The sequence below is a fragment of the Humulus lupulus genome, chromosome 3 (genome assembly GCF_963169125.1).
Source record: "Humulus lupulus chromosome 3, drHumLupu1.1, whole genome shotgun sequence".
Taxonomy (NCBI): domain Eukaryota; kingdom Viridiplantae; phylum Streptophyta; class Magnoliopsida; order Rosales; family Cannabaceae; genus Humulus; species Humulus lupulus.
Window position 1 is genome coordinate 17,001,086 of NC_084795.1, and position 26,126 is coordinate 17,027,211.

The following is a 26,126-nucleotide window of genomic DNA, read 5'->3' on the forward strand; positions in this document are numbered from 1 at the left end:
TTAAGGACTCGCAACGCGAGTCCTAAAAAGTCCAGGAGGCTTTTTTAGGACTCGCATTTATATGAGTGTCCTAAAAATGTATTTTTGTAGTAGTGTTAGACTCCCATTTATAGAGTTTGAGATACCCTTTGAATTTCAAATTCCAACAACCCTCATGGTTGTTACCAATGTTTAAACAATTAGTTTATGAAATTAAAATAAAGATTTAAGAGTTACTTGGGGTGTTAGAATCGCTCAAATTGGAAAAATCTGAAAAGAGAAATTGGATGTCAGCATTCCTGGCTGCGGCCAGGGATAATCAGTGGCCGCGACCACAGTGCAAATTTTAGCCTCCAAATTTCAGGTTTCCAAAAAACGTCTCAATGTCTTCCCATATGATTTTGTAACCTCCATACACCTAATGAGGGTTAAAAACATGTCTCCAACATCCATATTACATAATAGCTTTGTGAAATCTAAACTCAAATGTGTAACATACAATCTACACATTATTGGGTAATATTTTGGTGTTATAAATTTGTAACTAATTTTTTAACTCCAAAATATGTTACTTTTGAGCACATACATGTGTCCAATTTGTAACTCTCAATAATATGTTACAAGGTGTAACAAATCACTTTTTATCACATTATTTAATCTAACATTGTATTATTTAAGATAATATAACATTCTCCCACTTAGATTAAATAATCACTTTTTGTAACACTTATTTAATCAATCAAACATTATATTAAAATATAATATTCCCCCACTTGATTAAATAATTACTCTCTATAGAAACCTTTGCATTGGTGCATAAAGTAAAATGTCTTTCGACTACTTGAATTTTACATTAGTGTAATTATCACAAAGTTTGTTGAAATTTTGGTTGTCGAAGCATTGAACAACTATCCCTTGATAACAAACCAGTGACAACACACACACACTTTTGATATGTTCACTTGAGACCTAAATGTCTCACTTTTGCATCGTAAATGGCCATGTGCACATTTCATTCATAGACCTTTCTTGAGAATAACTCCAAATTCTCATGAGGTGCGGCACCACCCCTATGTCTATATAGGTAGAACTCTTACAGTATTTTGTTACCCTACAATATTTGTCTTTTCAAAACTGAGTTCTAAGAAAAAAAAAAACCTTTCAGTTTTAACCATTTTGTTTTGGTAACACTCTAGTACTCATATCTCAGACGAGACAAAATTTGAGTACTACTACTACTACTCAGTTGATTGACTTATTATTAACTATTGAACCTAATACTAGTTTGGTCACTAGTATTAAGATATGTTACCATCAATCGTGAATCTCTATAGGGAGTCTAAGTCTTATTCCTTGAGATGCAGAAATGATTTCATTTATTTTCTCATGTATGCATACTTAATCATTCTCACATTATTTGATTCAAACTATGTTGCTAGCTATAGTTTGATAAAATAGTTATACCTTTAAAGTAATGAGTTTGACCATAGTCAACACCCCCACTATTTTACACTTCAATACCCAGGATAAACATTTTTCTTGATTATTAATTCTAGAAACCTCTTTGTTTCTGAATTTATCCTTTTGTTTTAAATTGATTCATTCTTGAATCAAATATTTTACAAGCATCAACTTTAGACATCAAGTATGTCTAGATTTATTAATTCTATATTCATATAGCCAAAGTAATTTAGAATATGGAATTCAAAATTACCTATTTGATAGGATAACCAAATTAATCAATTATTATCAACAAATAAATTGATTTAACTTTGGAGCATCACCCCCACATTTCTCACATAGAGTGAAAATATCATCTATTAAATAGAATTCTCTTTATTTCTATTAAGTCATTTATCCCCCAAGATAAATCTAGACTTATAATTCTCAAAGTTCAACATGAGTCATTTAAGCCACATGATTAACTCTCAATATATCAAGGTAAACAAAACCTCAATGTTTGTTTATTTTGATTTACTTGCTAAAGCAAGACATACTTCTTTGAAAGTAACATTCACTTGGTTACCTTCTTTTATATATTTTACAAAAATGAAATATGTGAACAAATGCCATGTGACTATTTCTCAAGCAAATAATCACTAATTTTCACTTTTAGTTATCTAAATAATCTCAAAATTACTTAAACAAATTTTCTGCATTTTCTAAGGGTCTCTTTGAGATTCTTTTGAAAACACCACTTTGACATCCATTGATTTTCCTCACTAAGAACAATTTGAAGATGTTAAAACACTTAAATCAAAGAAAATAAACCTTCATTGATTTATTTAAATACTTTGATTTCTTATACCTTAAAATTGGTTTTACAATTAAAAATGTCCCTTCATTGAGATTAAATTAATCATATCACCATCTTTAACCAAAATGAATAAAATTCTCTTCAATCAATTCACCATTGGTGTAAATATCCAAAATTGTTTCTTCAATTTTGTAATGTCTCTTCATTGAGACATTAGATATTTAAGAATTATTGTCACTAAATAATTCTCAAATATTTTTCATTTGTCTACACTTTAGACTCCAAACCTTATGGGTCAATATGTCATTCCATAATTTTTTAATCCACATTGAGCCATTTTTCTTGCAATAGCAAGATACAACCACTATAGATGTAACCCCATTAGGTTCATCTTTTCTTATCTCATAAAATGAGATGCTCAACACTTAAATGAAACAAATTAAATTCTCAAATAATTCTTTTAATTTACCAAATAAACGGTAACTTATCACAAAAAAATAGGATAAACACATTCCTATTACTTTATTTATCATATAAAATACTACATTAATATGATAACTTACATATATACATATGGTTAAAACCCAAGATGTTGAAATATCATCTAATCTAACCACTATATTTGCGAAATCACAAAATATTAGAAAACCATGAACCTCATTTATAATTTTTTCTTTTACTCATTTCTATCACAATATGAAAGCCATTAGATCTTCTAAGAAAAAAAAAACAAAGAGGAACATTACCTTATCTTACCATATTTTCACAAGATTTCTATGGCTTCTTTTTCCATTGAAATAAGAGACAATAAACTTTTGATTGTTAGAGATAATAAAATTATCTCAATGGAAAATAGTAAGACTATTACAACTCTAAGCAAGAGAATATAAATGACAAGAGGATGATTAAATAAGTTTACAACTCTATTGCAAAAATACAAGTAAATATAGAAACGAGAAGATGAAGAGAGTAGAAGAAATAACAACTCTATGACAAAAGTTACAAATAAGCTAGAAGTAGTAAAGCAAAATATGTGAAAAAGATACAACTAAATATAAAGAGGAAATAGAAGAAAGATGACAAAAGAAAAATATAAGAAATAATAAAGAAATAAGAACAAGAAATAAAGCTCTCTCACTCACATAACCAAAGTGAAGAGCAATTCGGGATCACCAACTTGAACAAGATCTATAACATTTGTCCAAAAACTTATTTCCTCTTATCTCAAGCACTAAGAGATTCTCTCAATATTGGAAATAACTCTCTGGAATAATCAAGCATTTTGGTGTCTTTCTAGCCAAGTGCTCTAGTGGATAGAAATATAGTTTTCTTACAAGTGAGCATTAGACTCCTATTTATAGAGTTTGAGATACCCTTTGAATTTCAAATTCCACCAACCCTCATGGCTGTTACCAATATTTAATTGGATGTTTATGGAATTAAAATGAAGATTTGGGAGTTACTTGTGGTGTTAGAATCACTCAAATTGGAAAAAACTGAAGAAAAAAAGAAATTGGGTGTCAGCACTCCTGGCCGCAACCAGTAGTCTCAGTGGCTGGCGACCGCAGCCAATGATAATTAGTGGGCGCGGCTATAATGCAAATTTTAGTCTTCCAAAAAATGTCTCAAGCTCTTCCCACATGATTTTGTAATCTCCATACACCTAATGAGAGTTAAAAATATTTCTTAAACAACCATGTTACATAATGGCTCTGTGAAATCCAAACTCAAATATGTAACATACAATCTACACATTATTGGGTAATATTTGCGGGTTACAAATTGTAACTGATTTTGTAACTCCAAAATATGTTACTTTTGAGCACACACATGTGTCCAATTTATAACTCTCAATAATATGTGACAAGGTGTGACAAATCACATTTTGTCACATTTTTTAATCTAACATTATATTATTTAAGATAATATAACAGTGAGGACTTGTCCCTAATGGGGATAAAAACACAGGGCAGTGACGAGGACAATCATCTCCTCCCTGAAAAATTAACGTGGAGGGGTGGCGAGGATGGAGCTTCCCGCTCCAATGGCCCCATTTAATTTTTTTAATATTTTTTTATGTATTATTGTAGTATATTAGTAAATTTTTAAAGATTTTGGCTGTAGATGGGTTTAAATCAGAAGGGCTTGTTTGCTAGGTCGTATTTTTGAATTTTGTGTTCATCCATATTTTTTTATACATTGATGAAAGGGATTTGAACTTGAGATATTTTCTTTGTGAGAAGTGATGTAGGACAGTTAGGTTATGCATATGATCACAAAAAGAGAAATTATATATACTTTTTTACAAGTCAAAATAAGAGAAAAACAAATATTTTAGATTCACTTTTATGAATTTGAAAATATCTAAATCTTCTACTGAATGGAGAAAAGATTTCACATTTGTTTTTCCATTTCTCAAGATTCTTATATAGTAATCATCATATTTTAGGGGAATTTTAAAACAGAATACACTTTTTTACTGTACTAGTAGGGCACGATTCTTTTTTAGGCAAGTAAATCAATTATAACTCATTTTTTATAGTGTTAACATGTCCCTTGCAAAATTTCGAGAAATTTCAGATAGTTTACGATGTCGAAACCAAAGTTCAAAAAGTCTATTTTCCAATTGTATATATATATAATGCATGCCTGCAACATACTTTTTAAATCTTAATTTCAGTCGTAAACACTCATGAAAGAAACCATGGTAATAATTGATTTGCATACCAAAAACTGGATTGTGTTGTTGGCTCCAAAAATGGTATGTTTTAAAATGTAAATCGCAAGTGCACGAATTATGTATATAGAATAGTGTTCGTGCAAGCAAGGATGTCGAACCCAATGGAATTGACTAAAATAAAAAAGAAAATATTTCATACCAAAATTAAATAAACTCTAACAAAGCTCCAAATATTGATAAGATTTTGTGTCAAGAAAATAAAATAAATGATAGAAGATAAAGATATTTAAGACAAGAAAAGTAAACAAGTTATGATTTGTAGACAAGTTGTAAGAGAAAGATTATTAAGATACTAGAATTCACAAAATGTAAGTTTAATAATATTTATTAGTATATTGATTCTCAAGTTTTATTGATAGTTAAAATAATTCAAACTATCATTTTCAAAATAGATCTATAATTTAAGCACAAAATATTTATAAAAAAGATATGATTTTTCTTCACTTTTCAAAAATATAATTTCAAAGTATTTAACGTGAATCAACTTAATAAAACAACAAAAAAAATCAAATAACATTATTTATAAGGTAATGACACATCTTAATCAAAGAATATTATATTTTTGTAAGATGAAGAACAAAGTGTAATATTATATAACAACCCAAAATACAAGATATTAAAGATGTGTGACATATATGAAGAAGAAAAATTCCATAAACTTTGTTGCACTACAATGAAAATCAACATTCAACAATAAATACTATTCAGTTACAAGTTGCTACATCATGATCTTAATATTCTCATGAAAAAAATTAGAAGCAAATAACTAGAATAAAAAACACATTACAAAAGAAATACATACTTGGTAAAAAATGGTCTTCCAAAAGGGAGAGAGAAAATGAAGAGAGAAAGTGTAAAAAGATGATAGTAACCCAAAATGTGAAGTACCTCCCAAAATGCTCTTGAAACTACCTATTTATAGCAAAAATAAAGTATTAAAATAATCAGTTTAAATTAATTAAATTAAATTTTAAATGAGGAACAATATGACATAGGTAGTGTAAAAAGATGTCTTGAGTCATGTGAAAAATAATTTTGGGGTGTAATGATAAATTTTGTAGTAAAATATGTAGAAAATTTGGGGAAAATGTTGCATTTTTGAAATGCAAAACAGGTGAGATAAGGGGACCATTGGTGGGCTCAATAGAGGAGGAGGCAGGCGGATGGGCTTGAGGCTTCTGGCAAGTGCATGGGCCTGAGGCTTCTTGCAGGCGACTGGGCTTGGAAGGGCAGGCGGGTCCATATGAGGAGAGAGAAGGCTGGGGAGGCCACTTGGAGGCAAGCGGGCTCGTATGGTCGCGAATTGGGCCTAGTGCTAGTGGAGTGAGCCTGCGGGCTCACTTGCTGGTTTCACTTGGGTCATGGGCTCAAATGGAGGTTGTGGATTGAGCTCCTCAGTCACCAATTTTCTTTGCTTTTCTTTCAAAACTAACACTTTTCTATTATTTTATTTTTTTGAATTTTCAAGCATAAAATGCAACTTACTTCCTACAAAATAAACATACATTAAATTGTTACACCCCGATTTCGAGAATGAGAATTTTAATCTCCAAATCCAAGCTCGTAAGGTGTAAGCTCGAGACTAGCACAGTCGTCATGTGATCAGCAAGTCAGAGACAATCTTGCTGAGTGGTAAATGTGACAACATCGGGATTGGTGAGCTCGGGAACTACGTAGTTTCGGAGGTGTTTCGAGGTTATAAGTTAGGCTCGCAACTCGCAGTGGCAATGGTTCAACACTTGTATAAATTTCTTGATTTATTTCCTGCCTTCAGGCAAGATGATTCGAGCTCGAGTATTGTAAGCTCGAAGGGGATGGTCTCATTAACCTCACTTGCTGAGAACATAGGTGAATCAAGGTGACGAGCTCGTCATAGGTAAGCAGTCTTGAAGGTGTGTGAATCTAGCATCCAAGCTTGCAAGCTGTGTGTGAACATGTTTATTGTTGTAAAATCCCTATGTGTTATAGGATCTGATGTAATTTGTTATTAAATCTCAAATATCATGGGATATTACTGCGTACATAGTAACTAATGCATTTAATGACATTATTTTAATTGATTTTGTAGAATAACTCCCCGAAATATGTAGGAAGAGATTCGGTAAACCACTCTATAAATAGAATGGGACGATTCATTTGTAGAGGAGAGAAAAACGAATATTGGAAAAACTCTGTACAATTGCTTCCAGAAAGCTATCAGAGAATTTAAGAAGTTAATAACACAGACTCGTGAACTAAGCAGATTTTAACTGCTGAACCACGTAAAAAATCGTGTCTATATTATTTGTTTCCTCTGGTATATTTAGTTTAATTGCTCTTCTTTTCTAAGTTGACGAAAAGCGGCGTCAACAATTTGGTGCTTTCATTGAGAGCTATTAAACAAGACGTGAGACTATTTAATCAGATAGCCTCTCGAATCATCAATGGTCGCTGCGAGTAACCCCAGTACGGGTGAGTGACCAATGCCTAATATACCTGAGGAGCAAATTCCTCATGCTGAAGATTAGCCATGATGGCCTAGAAAGCAGCCCATGATGGATCCATATCCTGAAGAAAGGAGCGATTCATCCAACTGTCAAGGGCCGCCTGCCAGAATAGAAGAGCTTGCCCCACCCATGAGTAAATATTTCGTAGTAGCCTCATTAGACCGTACATCTTTCTTGGTATATCCAGATAATAGGTAGGAGCATAAACTAAAACATTCTGGAGCTACAAAGATAGTTATTAAATTGTTAGCACCCCAGGCCTGACGAGAATATGTATTACAATCCGGAAAGATATGTTCCAATTGTGGAACTTGAAAATTTCCAACTGCGCAAACAGTTGGAAGAAGCAACAAAGTGCAACGAAGAGTTAGCTAGACAGGCTGTTGGCGCCCATGCACCTCCTCGGAGGCCTAGGGGACGTCCTCATGGGAGCACGACCGCCAGGAGGGCGGAGCAGGTGCCGCCAATAGTATCCCAGCCAGTTCAACCAAGGCCTTGGAGGAGTAACCGAGCTGAGGGTATTGCCAAAGCGACTGCAGAAGCACAAATAGGAATGGGAAATAACCGAGCCCCCTCAGTGGCTCGGAAACCGAATCCTGATGCTGCGCAAAACAACCCAGAGCCTGACTAGGAAAATTTGGGACCATCGAGGCCCGGCAATGGGAGACAGCCACCGTCTCCCATAAGACACCCACCCCTCGCTAGTCCAGGAGGTTCCACGACCTGCACATCGAGATGGAATTGATGGGCTAGGCATTGACAAGGGAATGAAAGAGAAGCTACTCGAGATCGCAGGGCTCCTTAGCCTACGGGAAGCCAAATGTCAAGATCACAGACTGCTGGGACGAGGCCAACAGTTGACCCACCTCGTAATCGCCAAGCTACGAGTTATGTAAGTGAAAGCTCTGATTACACTCGGTCCGTGAGCATTTACAACACGGAACCGAGACATATGGGGAATCAAGGGAATCACCCTAATCTACGGGAACACTTAAACCATAATCGGGGTCGAGACAATCCCTCGAACCTAGATCCTCGAGACCATCTGAATGGTCGCAAACAACCAGCGTATAACCCTATACCAAGGAGTTTTTATTAACGATAACTAGCCCCCTCAGGTCCAGGCTAGACCTCCAGTGGATTTAGTCCAAGAAAGGATTGAACAATTAGAGAGAGCATTCAGGCTCTTACAGAACGAGTGTGGCAGGGACAAGGCTGAAGAGTCTGATGAAGAGTTCGAGCCTTTTTCCCCACATATCTCCAACACCCCATTCTCTTAGGGATTCAGGATACCTCATCTCTTGCCATTTGACAAAAACTCAGGTCCCTATATCCATCTGAGCAAGTTCAACACCATAATGCGAGCCAAAAATGTTGGTTACGAGCTTAGGTGTATGCTGTTCCCAGCCACACTTACAGGACTAGAAAAAAATTGGTTTGAGAAGTTCAAAAGGAATTCGATCGCATCTTGGGATCAATTGTCTAGGGACTTTAAAAAAAAATTTAAGGCTATGGCTGGCATCAGGCCCGAGGTCTCAGCCTTAACCAACGTCCGATAACAACAAAATGAGTCGCTAAAAAGTTACCTCACGAGATTTAACTTAGAAGTGGCCCAAGCTCGAGATGTCGATGATAGTGGTCATATGATGGTGGTTAGAGCAGGCGTAATGCCGGAAAGTCCCATCTGGGAAGACTTACAAAGGAAACCTGTCAGGCCTTTAACCGAGTTCAATCGAAGGGCCTAGAGGTTTGTCAATGTAGAAGAGGCGAGGTCAGCGCTAAACATGACCTCTCAGCCCGTAACTACACTGACAAACATGAACTCTGCCTTGACCTCGGTAGAGCCCTCAACTACGAAACCCCCTAGGGTTAACTCTTCTAAAAGGAAGAAAAACAAAGGGAATAACCCCAAGGCAGATGGAGGGAAGAAGAAGAAATGGGACATATATTTCTCTGTATACAAGGTGTATACCAAGCTCAATGAGTCTCGGGATAATATCTACCTGGCTAATGAAAACCAGGTCCCATTCAGACGACCTAACCCCATGAGGAACCAAAAAGCAAAGAGAGATCCAAAAAATAATGTAGAATTCGCCGAGATATCGAACATACAATCGATGAGTGTCGACAATTGAAAGACAAGATCGAAGGTTTGATCTCGAGGGTTTATTTCGGACAGAATGTCAGAAACTGAAATCCCAATCAAGCTTCCACAAGCCAGAGGGTGTTAGGAACGAGTCCCCTAATACGCAACAAAATGGTGGTGGGTTGGTCCAGTGTACAACAAAATTTTTGTAACATATTTAAACAACCTTTAAACATGTGGATCCATTAATATACATACATTAATCATAAGCAAGTTAAGAATAGAAATCATACATCTTGAAGCCTATCAAGTGACCTTGGTATCTTTTCATAATAAGAACGATCTTCCTATCCAAGCTGCTCCCATGTACTCACACCAAGATCTTCCACGACGTTCTCTACACCTCAAGAAGTGTGTGGGCACTTAGAGAATAAATGATAGTTTATTTGTGATTCTACTTGATGTACTCAATACATGAGATCAAGAGAATAGGACTGAGAATTGATTCTTTATCTTTTCAGGGAGAGATTGAAAAATATCGTTCTATTTTTCACAGAGCGAATGACTGAGATGAATTATCTTGTATATTTTTTTATAAGTCTTACTTAAATAGGAAATATTTAATTTAAAAAATAAATTTGTAACCAACTTACAATTTATCTTTTAATTAATTAATTATCTTATTAATGAAAATATCCAAAAACTAATTTTTTGAATTATCCATTAATTAATTAAATAAATAAAATTAATAAATCTGTCCCTAAAATATGCAATACATGCCGTGTGGTCGTGTACCACCCTAATTTCTAGGGATATTTGATTTTTCTATTTTTATTTAATTATTTATTCAAGTTACTTTGTCATATAAAAATCTAACAACCTGATAACTAATTCAAATTTGAATTCAAATTTAAATTAAATATCTTTTTAACTAATTATCAAATATAATTAATTATTTGAATAAATATCAATCTTTTAAATTCAAATCCAATTTCAACTTATCAGATTATTATCTCCCACTCAAATAAAGATATTTAATTAATTCTATTAACTAGTTAAATCCAATATAATTTCAAAAATAAATATTTAATTTATTATAATTTCGAAAATTATAATTATTTAATTAAATTTCAAAATTAATTCAATTATTTAATATAATTTCGAAAATGATATTATAATTAAATATTAATTAATTTTGTTAATTACAACTAATTTGTAATTAATTAATTAATCATTATTATCATATAATTGCATATTTGGCCTGAAGAACAAATTTCTTCTTAAATATGTCTTTAAACTATTTTTCTCTTTATATAAACTCTTACCTTTAATAGTGTTGATAAAGCCGTTGTGGGGACCTATGGACCTATAATTCCAAGCTCCAATAAATTTAAGATTATTAATTAAACTCTTTAATTAAATAATCTTAATTTATTAATCTCATGGTTACTCCACTATAAATATGAGACTGCACTCTTGTAATTATAGACATTTCATTTACTCAGTACTTTATAATGGTAAAGTGTCCATTAATATAATCATTGCATACAAATTAACCCTCTAATAATGGTTCATAATCAATCAGAAATAAAATTACCGTTTTACCCTTTTAATTATCTCATGTTTTCTTAAGTACCATTGACTTTACTAGTGAAGTTTAATTCATAACTAAATTATGAATTTAAGCTCAATAACCTTTCAGTCCCAAAAGTCAACCCTTAAGAGAACCATTATTCAATCTCTTGCGAGAATGCATAGATTCCATATCTGTATACTATGTCCCTAGCCATTTACATTAATGAGTTCCCAAAACAAAAGTATCTAGCATGATCATTCGGACAGACCCTAACAAGTGAATCAAAGAACTCATATAACATAAACATGAGTTCATAGTAACTTTAGGATTAATATTTATTTGTATATGATCATCAGTTGATATATTTAATTAATACTTCAAAACGGTATTTAACTAAGTATTAATAAACATATCTAGTCCAGTCCTATATATTATCTAATATATAAAGTACCTCTACTAAAGTGTCCTACTACATTTGTGATCCAGATCTAGATCACATGTATTCATAATACTAGTGGACCGTATTTGCAGTAATTAATCTAAAGATTCCATAACTTTATTTTATTGCGAACTATTCAAGTTCATTTATCTCAAACACAATCCTCTGATACCAATACGTGTTTGAGATCACATATATGAACTTAGGAATTTTTCTAATATTTACATAATATTATCACAGAATAATAGTCCATAAAATATATGCACAACAAATTCAATTTATTTATTTATTTCATAAAACAATGTCTACTACATATGCTTTTTGGGCACAATTCTCAACAATCTCCCACTTGCCTTATTCCCATGTTTCTTACATGCTCCTTAAAAGATTTTTTGGATAAAGTCTTTGTGAAAGGATCTACAAGATTATGCATTGAAGCTATCTTCATAACTGCAACATCTCCTCGATGAACTATCTCTCTAAGCAAGTGACACTTCTACTTGATGTGCTTTCCCCTCTTGTGACTTCGTGGTTCCTTTGAGTTAGCTACTGCCCCACTGTTGTCACAGTATAGGGCTAGTGGCTTATCCAAAACTGGCACTACTTCCAGATCGGAATAGAACTTTTTGAGCCACATAGCCTCCTTAGCTGCTTCACAAGCCGCTATATACTCGACTTCCATGGTGGAGTCTGCAATGCTGGTTTGTTTAATACTTCGCCAGACTACTGCTCCTCCTCCAAGAGTAAACACTGATCCAAAAGTTGATTTCTGACTATCTCTATCTGATTGAAAATCTGAATTAGTGTAACCAGTGGGGTTCAGGTCTACACTGAATATACAAGCATATAATCTCTAGTATTTCTAAGATACTTGAGAATATTCTTCACTGCATTCCAATGACTCAATCCAGGATTGGATTCATAACGATCGACTATCCCTACTGCATAACAAATGTCACGTCTTGTACACAACATGGCGTACATTAGACTGCCTATGTAACGCTCTGCTAATTAGGGTCCATTACCAGGTGTGTTTTGAAACCAGTGCTGGACTTACTAACAAGTCATTTGGACTAAACATGTGATTAAACCACTAAGGTTTGGGTATTAAAAACTTTTGATCACTTCATTAACATTTCCATTAAGTTGATAACCAGTTCTTTACATGGGATCCCAAAAACATTAGTTTAAAACCCTGTTACAAAACTTAGATTACACATTAAGCCGTCCTAAGTGGCAAAAGCTGGGTTTAACCCTAGTTCCTCTGAGCATCTCGGCCGTGGTGGTCGAGCGGACTGCATATGTACATATTACAGCTAACGCCCTCTGACTCATGGCTGGTTGAGCTTCTCTTTACCTTTACCTGCACCACAAAGCACCTGTGAACCAGAAGACTCAACAAGAAAACTTAATCAACAGTTCAGCGAATAAACAACCATCAAACAGTAATAACTGAATCCAATGCATTTATTAAACTCAATTGGAGACCATAGAGTCACACAAGTGCATGTCGCACTTCCTTTCCAGTTGTTGGCATCCGAGCCAGTCAGGTGCATGTTGCACTCCCAGGGTGGCCCAGCCATGGTGGCCTGCACTTCACGTGCCTTATGCCAATCTTAGCTTATAAACTAAGTCCCTTATGCCCTTGACTTATAAGTCAAGCCACCACGTGCCTCCAACTTATAAGTTGAAGCCTTGAGATTCTTAACTATTATGAATCTCCCAGAGCCCATCATATTCTCAACTAATAAGTTGATCCCCATTTAACATCCTATTAGTACCCTAGTTTATAAACTAAGCTTCACAGTCATACAAATAGTCTCATGTTCCATTTAGCATACTTATCAAATAGTCATACCATGCATTATAATACATTCACTCAACAGTCATAAGCATAATCATAATTATGCACATTACAGCGTACCTAATCAGACATTCACAACATAATTATAATCATGTTCATCACCTTAACTAAGCTCTAATCATGCATTCACATAACAGGTGCAGTTTTCTTACCTTTGGTCCGTTTGCGGGTTACTAGCGACAACCCTCTGAGCACGATCCCCGATTCAAGCCCTTAGCGAAAACCTAGTCACAACCGCGATAAAGAAGTTCCCATCAATAACAGGTAAATAACAACTTCCAGACCAACTCTTAGCCTCCAGGACATCAAATTCCACTTAATGAGGAAGTAGGATCGATCCCAAGCCCAAACGGTTAAGTTTCTAACCTAAAAATCCCATTAAGGTCAATTTTCCCCTTGTGGGTCGCGGCCCCAAAAACCCGAGCCGTGGCCTGCCTCTAATTCTAGAGGCTCGACCTCTTTGAAAACAAATGCGTGCCGTGGCGTGCCCCTGAGGCGCCGCGGCCTGCCCCTGCATCCGAGCCCTACGAGCTCAAAATCCTCTTCGCAGGCCGTGACTCACCATAAAAGAGCCGCGGCTCATCACCACGAACCCAGAATTTTCTGGGTTTTTCTGCAACCGAACCCAGCCAAAACTTAACCAAATCCGTCCCACTCCTCCAATTCAATTCCCAAACTCATAAAATCATTCTCACCAACCAAACCTAACCAATTATCATAGTGAAACACATCAAATTTACCCAAACCTATCCCTTCAATTATCAAGCATGCATAAACATATTTTCTCTAAATATTCAGCAAGCTAACCAACCAATTCAATTCAAGATTCTTACCTCAGCTGTGATGAAAACGCCCTTGAACTAATCCCCAAGCCTAACACCTTGATTTCCCAAGCTTTGATCCTCTTCAACTCTCCAAAAACTCCTCAAGCCTCCTTGGCACCTAGAATAAACGAGAGAGAGAAGGAAGCTGCTGAGTTCTTTCTTTCCCTTTTGTTCCTTAACCTTCTCAGCAATCCTAGCTCACTCAAACACTAAACTTAGCCCAAAATGACCATTCTACCCCTTGCCCTTATCTTATTCATCAAGTGTTCACAAGGGCAATTTCGTTCTTTGCCTTAAATCTCGCTATCCACAATTTGCACCCTATAATTGCCACTACTTTCAATATTCTCACACGGTCACCAATAAATTCTCATTACCCACTACTCCCGGTAACGTACTAAATTACTAGAATACCCCGAACCGGGTATTTAGACCCCGTTGTGACTTTTTCGCTAACTTGCTCATCGGGACCGCCTCTCGTCGAGTAACCCAAATATATCCACATAATAATGTGGTCTCAATCACACAATCACATATTCGCATTTATACCCCAAACGTGTCAAATTACTAATATACCCTTCTTATAAAAAACGGGCACACGTACACATATTTAATATCTTTAAAATACAAGCATAATTATATTGTAATATAATTCACATATTAACTCAATTATTGCCTCCCGGCCCCCTAATCTAGGCACTAAGCTCTATTAGGAAATTTGGGATGTTACAGCCTACCGCTATGGCATAGGGATACTGTCTCATGTCTTCCTCTTCCTGAGGTGTTTTAGGACACTGCTCCTTGGAAAGGAACACTCCATAATGGGTTGGAATATCACCCTTTTTGGAGTTTTGCATATTAAAGAGTTCTAGCATCTTATCAATATAAGTTGCTTGAGACAATGCCAAAGTTTTGTTCTGTCTATCTCTGATAATCTTAATGTCGAGAACATACTTTGCTTCTCCCAAATCTTTCATTTGGAATTGTTTAGCTAACCAGCTCTTTACCTTTTTATAATGATGTTACGTCTTTTCCAATCAGTAATATATCATCAACACAAAGAACGAGGAATACTACTACACCATCTTTGATTTGTTTATAGACACAAGGTTCGTCAACGTTTTGTTCAAAACCAAACGTTTTAATTGTGTCATCAAATCTAACATTCCAAGATCTAGAAGCTTGTTTGAGTCCATAGATGGACCTAAGAAGCTTGCAAACTTTTTTCTCTAGACCTTTTAATTCGAACCCTTCTGGTTGAGACATGTAAATGGTTTCGTCAAGGTAGCCATTCAGAAAAGATTTTTAGACATCCATTTGCCAAATCTCATAATCTATCCACACAGCAATGGACGAGAGTATACGAATGGATTTTAGCATGGCCACAGGAGAATATGTTTCTTCATAGTCAACCCATTATTTCTGTGTGTAAGCTTTGGCTACAAGCCTTGCTTTGAAAGTCTCTACTTTCTCATCCACTCCTCTTTTCTTCTTGAATATCCACTTGCAACCAATGGGTTTGATATTCTCAGGTGGATCTTCAAGAACCCAGACAGAATTGGAATACATTGATTCCATTTCTTGGTTCATGGCTTCTTGCCATTTGTCCTTGTCAGAATCATTCATTGCATCTTTAAATGTAAATGGATCGTCTTTATTTATGTCAGACACAAGCATTTGAACTTCATGTTTATAGCGTGTGGGTTGCTTACTAAGCCTCCCACTATGACGGGGCTCTCTACTATTCTGATTAGAACTAGCAGTTTCCTCTTGCCGTTTTTCATTGGTTGTTGCTGGTGACTTTGCAAGGTCATTCGAGACCATCTCCTCCAGTACAACCTTACTACGAGGTTTGTTGTTATTAACATAGTCATGTTCAAGAAAAGTTGTATTTTTCGATACAAATGTTTTATTTTCTTTTGGAATATAGAAAATTCAACCTCTAGTCTCTTTGGAATATCCCACAAACATGCACACTTCAGAGCATGATTCCAACTTCCCAGTCTTTCCTTTAAGCACGTGTGCAAGACACCCCCAAATTCGAAAGTGGTGTAAACTAGGATTACAACCATTCTATAATTCCATGGGTGTCTTTTGGATAGACATAGATGGAACAACATTCAACATGTATAGAGAACATTGAATCGCATAGCCCTAGAATGACAGTGGTAATGATGAGAAACTCATCATTGATCTAACCATATATAATAACATTCTGTTTCATCTTTTTGAAACACCATTTTCCTGTGGCGTTCCAGGTGCTGTGAGGATGATTGAATACCATGCTCACGCAGATGGTCCTCGAATTCAAAATCCAAGTACTCTCATCCTCGATCAGATCGAAGAGCTTCTAGTGATTTACCTAATTGCTTTTCAGCCTCTACTTGAAATTCTTTGAACTTTCCAAAAGTTTAAGATTTTCTTTGCATTAAGTATAGGTGACCATATCTTGAATAATCGTCAATAAAAGTGATGAAGTATTCATAACCTCCCCTTGCGTGTACATTAAGTGGACCGCAAACATCTGTATGTACTAGCTAAAGTGGTTTTGTAATTCTTGAACTTTTAGCAGAGAAAGGTCTCGTGGTCATTTTTGCCTTCTAGACAGGATTCATAAACATGGAGAGATCCAATAGATAGTTCTCTTAAAGGACCATCCTTTACAATCCTATTTATTCTGTCTAGACCAATATGGCCCAATCTCAAGTGCCACAGATATGTTTCACTATCATAATCAGTCTTTTGTCGTTTATTAGATCTAGGATTAGCTGTTTTAAATAATTCAGAATTATAAACAGATTTTTCTTTAGCTTGCAATTTATAAAGCCCATCAATAGATTTTGCAGAACATATCTTAAAACCATATCTTGAAATAACAATCGAATTATTATTAAAAGAATTTTTAAAACTTTATTCATGCAACATATAAATAGAAATTAAGTTTCTAGAAAATCCAGGAATATAATAAACATTCTCTAAAACAAGAAATTTACTCTTCTCAAATTCCAAACGGGTTGTTCCAACTGCTGATGCAGAGACAATCTGACCACTACCTACACTCATAGTCACTTCTCCATCATCAAGCTTCCTCGTCGAACTAAGAATATGTAGAGAAAAACAAACATGGTTAGTGGCTCCCGATTCTACTATCCAGGATGAGGAATTGTCTTCCACTAAACAAGCTTATAGCACAAGTAAATCAAATTTACCTTTCTTTTCTTCTTTCAGGTCAGGGAGATACTTTGGACAATTTCTCTTCCAGTGACCATCTTCTCCACAGTGAAAGCAAGTCCTTTTTGGGGCCTTCTTTTTGGAGTTTTTGGTGTTCTTGTTCTATTTGCCTTTGGATGACTTTTTTGGCCTCTTTGTATTCTTGTCTTTCTCCTTGTCCTTGCCATTTCAATTTTTCCTCTTTTTGCTTTTAGCCTTTGAAGAGGATGGGTTAGAATCAGCAACATTTGCTTCTCCTTCTTTCTCAAACCTTTGTTAAGAGATTCATAAGTTTGCAACTCATTCAACAGCTGTGTCATGTTATATGATAATTTGTTCATGACATAATTGGTCGTGAAACCTTTAAAAGCTGGAGAAAGCGATTCAAGTATAATGCTTACTTGAGTCCTTTCATCAATGATTTCCCCATGGATAATGGCATCGTGCATTATATTGATCGTGTCTAATACATGTTCTATGACAGAAACTCCTTTCTTCATTTTCTTGGTCATGTAGGATCTGGTGGCCTCATGCTTGCACTGGTCTGACTGTTGCCCAAACATTGAAGGGAATCCCAGATATCATAAGCATTTTCAGTGTTCTCAAACTTCTTTATGAGCACATCGATCATACTCACAAGCATATAACACTTTGCTTTGTTGTTTGATAAGATCCAATTATCAAACTTTTCCCTTGCAGTTTGGCACCAGTAGTGGGAGGGACTTTAGGACATTCCTTAGTCAAGAAAAATTTGTGGTTCTCACATATTAATACAATGCTCAAGTTTGATTTCCATTTCATGTAGTTTTCACCAGTCAAATTTTCATTAGCAAGTAAAGAAGATACAAGATTTGAGCTAGACATAATTGCTGAAAATAAATAAATAAACAAAATGAATTTATCCATATAATAAATATCAGTAATTTTCATAATAGTAAACGTGATGCATGAATGCAATAATTAAAGAGCACATAAAAAATAATTACTAATTCTACGATTAATTAATTTGAACATTAATGGACCAGCCTTAGGGTAGGTTAGACTAATTCCAAATTAATTTTGAAACAAGTTCTCAAATTTATAAGTGAAAACTTAAATCAATATTTCTATTTTGACTTATAAACAACTGCTTGTTTGGTCAAAAATACACCAGTCCGCTCGAAAGCCTAATGTACCTTGTGAGTGTAACACATTATTTTATATCAATGACTTAACTCAAGAGTGTGCCTTAGGGTCAGTCAAACTTGAAATACATCATTAAATCTTATCCTTGAAAAAGAAGTTTGCCTTGAGAATAACGCAGTCGGAAGCCTTCCTTAGGGGGTCACAAGCAATGGTGCCACGAGGCCCTCTCCATGCTACCTCAGTGCCAACTAATAATGGAGACCATGAGACTTATTGTCATAACTCCCTCTCCCACTCACTATTTTAGAATATGTGTTTTCTCAAAACATCCTATGCTTTTTAATTGGTTGTAAAAATAAAGTGATCTATTTTTACCAAATGATATTCTAATAATTACTAATCAAATTAAGCAAAATTAAAATTATAGAACTATGCCCTAATTAATTCAATTTTAATTTGCTATAATTACTAGGAATATCATTTATTTATTTAATAAAACAATTTTATTAAATACTAGAAATTAAATAACTTTTAAAATCTATTTCCGCTCTTGAACTAGTTAAAACTAGATTTATTATTATATGGTTCATCACATAAAGCATATAATCACAAAGGACAATCCTAAGGCATGTTTCTACTCATATGAGATGCATGCACAATTTTAAATATTGTGTGGGTTATATGTATGGCATGTCAAAAATGCACGATAAAGTATTAAACAATTTAATCACATTGAAACATTTAAATAAATAAATACTGACTAAATAAATAAATAAATGTGGGCCAGGTGTCTTGGGTATTTCTAGAAAATTTACAACACTTGCAAAAATATACACAAAAATGTAAGAAACTAAATAAGACCTAAAGACATCTTTATCTTCAACTTTGGGCCTTCACAAGTAGTCCTAATCCATTAAGCTATTTATCAATTTAATTTTGAATTAAAATAACTTTTAATTATCTTAAACAAATTTTAAGAATAATTAACTTGGACTTTAATTCCCAATAAGTTATTAGGCCCAGTTTTGCATTTGGGCTCATACAATTAATTCAAAATAAAACAATTTTAATTATGGGATAAAATTAATTAGGCCCATAATTCAAATGAATAACAATGTGAAAACCCTAGGGCTGGCGGCACAAATAGGCTCGACATGAGGCATGCAACAAACAGCAAGGCGGTGCAGCTGGGGCGCACGGGTAGCTGCTGGGTGCGCTGGCGAGATGCACAGGGGCACGGAGCACGGTGCGGCACGCAGGGATGGGCGAGGTGCACAGGGGCGCGTGCACATGACTTGGCGAGGTGCGCAGGGGCGCAGGCGTGCAAATAGGTGAGGCTCGAGCTTCGGGGCACGAAACCTGGCGCTCGGGCCTTACATTTTTTTTTTAATAATTTAATGAAAAAACTTAAATTACAAAATATTCCTATGCCCCAAAATGGCTTACATTTTTCATCTAGAATTTAAGAACAATTCCTAAACCCAAAACACCATATAATTAATAACCCTTAAGAATAAACTATAGTCATACATACATCCATCAATTCACATATATTACAATAACATAAGAATGCATATTATGCCCACACAGTAATTAATGAATGCAGAGATTAATGACCTCTCAAATACCAATTATTAGGAACGAGTCCCTTAATACGCAACAAAATGGTGGTGGGTTGGTCCAGTGTACAACAAAAATTTTGTAACATATTTAAACAACCTTTAAACATGTGGATCCATTAATATACATACATTAATCATAAGAAAGTTAAGAATAGAAATCATACATCTTGAAGCCTATCAAGTGTCCTTGGTATCTTTTCATAATAAAAACGATCTTCCTATCCAAGCTGCTCCCATGTACTCACGCCAAGATCTTCCACAGCGTTCTCTACACCTCAAGAAGTGTGTGGGCACTTAGAGGATAAAGGATAGTTTATTTATGATTCTACTTGATGTACTCAACACATGAGATCAAGAGAATAGGTCTGAGAATTGGTTCTTTATCTTTTCAGGGAGAGATTGAAAAGTATCGTTCTATTTTTAACAGAGCGAATGACTGAGATGAATTGTCTTGTATATTTTCTGATAAGCCTTACTTAAATAGAAAATATTTAATTTAAAAAATAAATCTGTAACCAACTTACAATTTATCTTTTAATTAATTAATTATCTTATTAATGAAAATATCCAAAAACTAATTTTTTGCATTATCCATTAATTAATTAATTAAATAAATAAAATTGAAAATCTGTCCCTAAAATATGCAGTACACGCCACTGTGTGTGGTCGTGTACCACCCTAATTTCTAGGGATATTTGATTTTTCTATTTGTATTTAATTATTTATACAAGCTACTTTGTGAGATAAAAAATCTAACAACCTAATAATTAATTGAAATTTAAATTAAATATATTTTTAACTAATTATCAAATATAATTAATTATTTGAATAAATATCAATCTTTTAAATTCAAATCCAATTTGAACTTATCAGATTATTATCTCCCACTCGAATAAAGATATTTAATTAATTCTATTAATTAATTAAATCCAATATAATTTTGAAAATAAATATTTAATTTATTATAATTTCAAAAATTATAATTAATTTTATTAATTACAACTAATTTGTAATTAATTAATTAATCACTATTATCATATAATTGCATATTTGGCCCGAAGAAAAAATTTCATCTTAAATATGTCTTTCAACTATTTTTCCCTTTATATCAACTCTTACCTTCAATAGTGTTGATAGAGCCGCTGTGGGGACCTATAGACCTATAATTCCAAGCTCCAATAAATTTGAGATTATTAATTAAACTCTTTAATTAAATAATCTTAATTTATTAATCCCATGATTACTCCACTATAAATATGAGACTACACTATTGTAATTATAGACATTTCATTTACTCAGTACTTTATAATGGTAAAGTGTCCATTAATATAATCATTGCATACAAATTAACCCTCTAATAATGGTTCATAATTAATCAGAAATAAAATTACCGTTTTACCCTTTTAATTATCTCATGTTTTCTTAAGTACCATTGACTTTACTAATGAAGGTTAATTCATAACTAAATTATGAATTTGAGCTCAATAACCTTTCAGTCCCAAAAGTCAACCCTTAAGAGAACTATTATTCAATCTCTTGCGAGAAGGCATAGATTCCATATCTGTATACTATGTCCCTAGCCATTTACATTAATGAGTTCCCAAAACAAAAGTATCTAGCCTGATCATTTGGATAGACCCTAACAAGTGAATCAAAGAACTCATATAACATAAACAGGAGTTCATAGTAACTTTAGGATTAATATTTATTTGTATATGATCATCAGTTGATATATTTAATTAATACTTCAAAACGATATTTAACTAAGTATTAATAAACATATCTAGTCCAGTCCTATATATTCTTTAATATATAAAGTACCTCTACTAAAGTGTTCTACTACATTAGTGATCCGGATCTAGATCACATGTATTCATAATACTAGTGGACCGTATTTGCAGTAATTAATCTAAAGATTTCATAACTTTATTTTATTGCGAACTATTCAAGTTCATTTATCTCAAACATAATCCTCCCATACTAATACGTGTTTGAGATCACATATATGAACTTATGAATTTTTATTATATTTACATAATATTATCACAGAATAATATAGTCTATAAAATATATGCATAACAAATTAAATTTATTTATTTATTTCATAAAACAATGTCTACTACATATGCTTTTAGGGCACAATTCCCAACAAAGGGCAGCAGCTGCACCACCTGGCCAAAACAATAACTCCCAAGCTCAGGAGGATGAGCGACCCCCTCCGATTGATGGAGAAGATGTAATAACCATCTCGGGAGGACTTCATATCGCAGGTTCAGGCAGGAATGCCCAAAAGAGATATGTAAACGAGTTCAAGACAGGCGATGGTTCTCCCTACGAACCCGAACGACGAGCTCTGAAACAACAAAGCGTTGAGACTCAACCCATAACCTTTACTGAAGAGGACGTGTCACACGTTCAGTTTCCCCATAACGACCCCCCTGGTCATAACCCTCCAACTCGCGAACAAGAGGGTACGCCGAGTCTTGATTGATAACGGGAGCTCGGTGAATATCCTCTATAAAGCCACTCTAGCAAAAATAGGACTTGCGTTTCGTGATCTAAAAGCATGTGTGACCACACTATACGTTTTTTCAGGATAAAGGATTGCCTGTATGTGATCCATTGAACTCCCCGTGACCTTGGGAGACTATCCAGTCTCTGTAAGAAAGATGATGGAGTTTGTCGTGTGGAACTCCCATCGGCCTACAATGTACTACTCGGGAGACCCGCCCTAGTTGGGCTGGGGGTAGTGTCATTTTTTAGGCACCTAGCCATCAAGTTCCCGACTTCTAGTGGCATCGGGAAGCTGAAAGGGGACCATCTAGTGGGGAGGGAATGCTATAGGATCTTCGTTAGGGGAAAGAAGCAAACAAGTGCACATGATTTTGTAATTATTCAGAACAAGGTTGGGATGGTCTTCGAGATAGATGAAGAGATCGACCCCAGAATAGAAGAAATGGTTGACCTTAAACCTCTAGAAGAGCTCGAGGAAGTTAGGCTCAAAGAAACAGACCCCACAAAGATAGTAAAGGTGGGTAAGAATCTTTCTGAAGAAGCGAAATAACAATTAATCTGCTTCTTAAAAGAAACCAGGATGTATTTGCATGGTCACACTTGGACATGGTGGGAATCAGTCCGAATGTCATGAGTCATGCACTTAACATTGACAAAAGCTTCCCCCCGAAGTAGCAAAAGCAAAGACTCTTGGATGACGATAGAAAGAAGGCCCTCAAAGAAGAAGTCGACAAGTTAAAGGAAAATCAATTCATATGAGACGCCTTCTATTCTGATTTGATTGCCAATCCAGTGTTGGTTCCAAAGCCAAAGGCACATGGCGAACCTGTATCGACTACTCCGACCTTAATAAGGCATGCCCTAAAGATTTTTTCCCCTAACCTCGGATTGATCAGCTTGTAGATGCCACTATAGGTCATGGCATCATGTCGTTCATGGATGCTTGTTCTGGATATAACCAGATCGCCATGCATGCACCGGACTAAGAGCATATGAGCTTTGTAACCGACAAAGGGCTATACTGATACAATGTCATGCCTTTCAGACTCAAAAACGCTGGAGCAACGTACCAAAGACTGGTAAACAGAATGTTTACCAAACAGATAGGTAATAACATGGAAGTTTATGTTGACGACATGCTAGTCAAGTCCAAACATAACAATAACCATGTGGATGATCTTGCGGAATGCTTCACTGTACTATGGAAATATAATATGAAACTCAACCCACAAAAATGTTATTTCGGAGTATCTTCGGGAAAGTTTCTGGGGTTCATAGTTAATGCGCGAGGAATAGAGGTTAATCCTGCAAGATTAAGGCATTGATTGATATTCCCTCACCTTGAAAGCATAAGGATGTCCAGAGTTTAACTGGATGAATGGCGGCAATAAGTAGGTTTGTTCCAAAATCTACAGACTGTTGTCTTCCTTTTTTCAACCTTTTGAGAGGGGGCAAAAAGTTTGAGTGGTTAAAGGAATGCGAGCTTGCATTCCAGGACCTAGAGAAACATCTCGCCGAACGACCGATCTTGTCGAAGCCTATCACAGGAGAGGTCTTGTACTTGTACCTCGCTTCCACCGAGCACACCATTAGTGCCATGCTCGTCCGAGAAGACAATAAGGTACAAAAACCAGTGTACTATGTCAGCAAAAGGTTACTGGGGGCAGAATCGAGATACCCTTTAATGGAAAAACTGGCTCTCAACCTGATCCACTCATCTCGAAAGCTCCGGCCTTATTTCCAAGCACACCTTATTCATGTGTTAACTGACCAAACACTACGACAAGTTCTACCTAAACTAGAAGCCTCTGGAAGATTGTTAAAGTGGGTTGTCGAACTCGGGTAATTCGAGATCACATATCACCTGAGAAATAACATAAATGGATAAGCCCTGGCGGATTTCATTGTAGAATGTAATGGAGTGTCTAACGACGAAGTTGTAACCCCATCCCGTGAGGTGTGGAAACTTTATGTCGACGGATCCTCCAACGAAAATGGATAGGGGGTAGGTATCATACTGATCATTCTAGCGGGAAGTCAATTTCATTCTGCTTTAAGGTTTAACTTCGAAGCATCAAATAATGAAGCTGAATACGAAGCATTATTGGCAGGACTTCGAATAGCCAAGGAACTCAAAGCAAAGGCTATACACTGCTATAGTGATTCACAGTTAGTGGTCAACCAAATTTTAGGGGAATACCAAGCTCGTGGCATAAAGATGGCTGAGTATTTAGAGAAAGCCAAGGTTGCGCTTGGAAAGTTCGAGTTCTACGCTATAGAGTAAGTTCCCTGAGAACAAAATTCAAACGCGGACGCATTGGCCAGGCTCGCTACAACTAGCGAGGTCAATACACTGAACATGGTCCCAAAAGAGTTTCTATCGACCCCGAGTATCAACGAGCTTGACGAAGAAGATGTATGCATGATCGACTCTTAACCTACCTGGATGACCCCAATAATCGATTACCTCGAAACAAGAATTCTCCCAGCAGAACGGAACGAGGCTCGAAAATTGATGTATCAGATCCCGAGATACACTATTGTGAAAGAGAGGTTGTATCGAAGAGGGTATCCTATGCCACTACTCCGATGTGTAACTCCACCCGAGGCAAAGAAAATTCTGGAAGAAATTCATGAAGGATTTTGTGGAGACCATAGTGAGGGGCATAGCCTATCCAAAAAAGTGATAAGACAAGGGTATTTTTGGCCCACAGTTAAGGCAGACGCATTCGCATATGTCAAAAGATGTGATAAGTGCCAATGGTTTGCTTCAATTCCACGAGCTCCACCTATCGAGCTAACCATGCTGACCTCCCCATGGCCATTTGCAGTGTGGGGAATCGATCTTATAGGCTCACTACCAACAGGAAAAGGTTGAGTGAAGTATGTTGTGGTCGTGGTTAATTATTTCACAAAATGGACTGAGGCCAAACCCCTAGAAACAATTACCTCGAAAAAGTTTTAGACTTTGTGGTAAAAAACATCATTTGTCGATTCGGAATGCCCAAAAAGACAGTGTCGGAAAATTGTATCCAATTCGACAATGACTTGTTTACCTATTTATGCAAAAAGAATGGGATGATAAAAAGCTTCTCCTCCATCGCCCATCCCCAATCAAATGGCCAGGTCAAAGCAGTCAACTAATCCCTTAAAAGCTCCATAAAGAAAAGGTTGGAGGAGGCTAAAGGAAGGTGGCCTGAGGAGTTACCCCAAGTTTTGTGGGCCTATCGAACCACAGCTCGAACTTCGACAAGATGTACCCCTTCTCCCTAGCATATGGATGCGAGGTCATGTTGCCAATTGAAGTCGAAATACCTACAATACGGAGCCATGCCTACGATCAGGCCTCGAACCAATCCCAGCTCGAAGAAAGTCTAGACCTTATTGAAGAAAGACGAGATGAA